Genomic DNA, 2,775 nt, shown 5'->3' on the forward strand with positions numbered 1-2,775 from the left:
TGCAATATGACATATCTGAGACACAACTATTTACTTAACTTCATTATACCAAATCAGGGAGTTCCTTCAATATGCAAGTCTAGTATAGGTAATAGCAGAGTATCATTTTTTTTTTCGTAGAAATATCGGCAAAGTATCAAATCACTAAGGTAAGTATACTCAATATTTTAATCCAGTCACCATAACAAATTTGACAAGGAAACACTAAAGAAAAATACAAACACTCGAGTTCACTCATGACAATGACGACAAGATATTTGTCCAAATAATGACATATAAGAAAAGATCTCTCAAAGTCAGTTTTAACACCATCGATTAGTTTACTTACCACAATCATTTTACTTGAAAAAAAACCATAGGATAAAACAACGATAATAACATGTAAACAGATAATAACCACAAAGATGCATTTCCACAAACAATCTAGAGACTCAAAAGAAGAGTTCAAACAGCATAGTATTCATATATTGAATAGTACTAATAGAGCATACCCATTACATGCCTGATTAAACCAACAAACTGAAACAGAGAACTAACAACTCCCAAAAACAATTGTTTTTTTATGCCTGGTTGTTATGTAATTTGCGTTTTTCTTGGTTACAAAATTATTTGCGTGAGTTTCTAATGGGCTTTGAATTTTATATTGTATATTTCCAATCGTTTTTGGATGTGTTTTAAGGGGTTGCATTTTTATGGCAAGTATGATGTGGTCTTTGGCCTCATGGCATGTTAGGGATTTCTTACGTTTTAATATGATAGTTCTGTTTTTTGATACGTAAACAAGTTTGAACAATCTTATATAGTTAAAACAGATAAGTGTCCTTTTCATTGCACATCATGATATGGTTCCTATTTCGAAATAGAGATTAACATTCCTTTGCATAATTGTATCTAATCATTCTTTCATGGGTTAATTAGACTAAACCCCCCATTTTATGATTCCTTAGACATAAACCCCCATTCTATTTTCTCCCCATCACACCAACGTCAATCTAGGACTTACGTTGAATACAGAGTACGCCACTTTCGGTGGCGTGTTATCCGAATCAATTTGACAACCGATTTTTAGGAAGAGTTTTAATGTTTGATTGAACGGCTGTTTTTCAAACAGAAATCTGGTCCAATACAACTTTTAGAAAACATACAAAAAGAAAAACCTGAAGAAGAGAGATAGAGGCATAATAACCAAGAAAGCAAACATAGCGATCAATGGAATTAATGTAGAGGTATACAAGGAATGTCAAAAGAATCATGCTGCTGGATTAGGTAAGCAGGCGACAGATGGATGTTACGAGTACATTCGCGATGATTCAAAACCTAATGGAATGTACTATGAAGCTTGCGCTTTTCACTGAAATTTCCACCATAAAGTTTTGGTACAGGAAAAACGTCAAAGTTATCAGGTAAATGTGAAACCAAGTAGTAGCAGCAATGTTAAACTAGAATCCCAAGATGTCGTCATTGACCTTTATAAAACTTTATAGATCCTATGAAAAACCCTTTATGATAAAAGAAGTAAAAAGTGAAGCTAGTACGGATAATAAGTGTGATGATGGAGATCTTTCTGCACAAAGGGAAGCGTATGGACTAGGGAGTGACGGCGAAAAGCCAGATGGAAAGGCAGCAGAGGATTCAACACAACTAGGAGCCCGTTAGTACCTTCTTTGCAAATGAGAAAAAAGCCTGGCTTGATAACGTGAGAAACGACTCAAACAAAAGCGTAAAGGAGCCTGCTAGTACCTTCTTTGCAAATGACAAAAAGTCTGCTGAGAATGAATCAAACAAGCCTAAGAGGCCTGCTAGTGTCTTCTCCTCTTTACCCAACAAAAAGCCTGCTGGAATGACAGGGAGAGATCCTAACAAACCTAAGACGCCTACCAGTGCTCATTTCATTTTTTTCTTGGAAGAGTTCAGAAAATATTTATTGAAAACAATCCTCACAACAAATTAATTGTGTCCATGGTAAAGGCGAGTGGAGTTAAATGGAAGTCAATGTCAGATGCTGAGAAAGCTGTGTATGTAGCCAAGTCAGATAAGAAGAAAACTGAATACAACAATTCAAACACTTGCAGACTTACTACCAGAAACTGGCTGAACAAAACTATGATCAAGATGAAGAGGACTCTGTAGTAAGCGACGAGGACAATGAAGAAAGTTGTTAATTAGATTTTGGACTTGGTGGCTTACTAAATCAAGCTTAGTTGTAGTTTACTCTTCTTTCGTTTGATAACATGCAGAATTTACAGCAAACACAAATGAAAATAAAAAATCGTACCTTTTGCAGCAACTCAAATCGAACTTGGATTGAACCGAGCAAATCCCTCACTAATCCAACTGAAGAAAGAGAGAGAGAGAGAAGTTAATTACCAAACCCTACGTAATTGAAAGGAAGAGGAAGGGGAAGGCATACTTACAAGCGGCGGCAGCAAACAACTTAAGAACGAAACAAATTTGAGAGAGATTGAAAGAAATTTGAGAGATATAAAGATAGTTTGTTTCCATAGTTAAGAGTTGTGATACGGGGGAAACGCAAAGAGAGCGCAAGTTTTTAGCAGTTTCCCTCTATTTCCCAAATTTCTAAAAAAAATTTGTGTGTTTTTTTAATTTCACGGTTTTGGCAGCGCATAATTTCTAATATTATCTTCGCATAATTTCTAATATTATCTTAACCTTTACGGTTTCCTGTCAAAACAAAAAATTTAAAATGCGTTACAAATTAATTCTCAAATCTGAAAAAATAATGTAACACTTTATATATAATTGTAACGTCAAATA

This window comes from Coptis chinensis, chromosome 3 (genome assembly GCF_015680905.1).
Source record: "Coptis chinensis isolate HL-2020 chromosome 3, ASM1568090v1, whole genome shotgun sequence".
NCBI lineage: Eukaryota > Viridiplantae > Streptophyta > Magnoliopsida > Ranunculales > Ranunculaceae > Coptis > Coptis chinensis.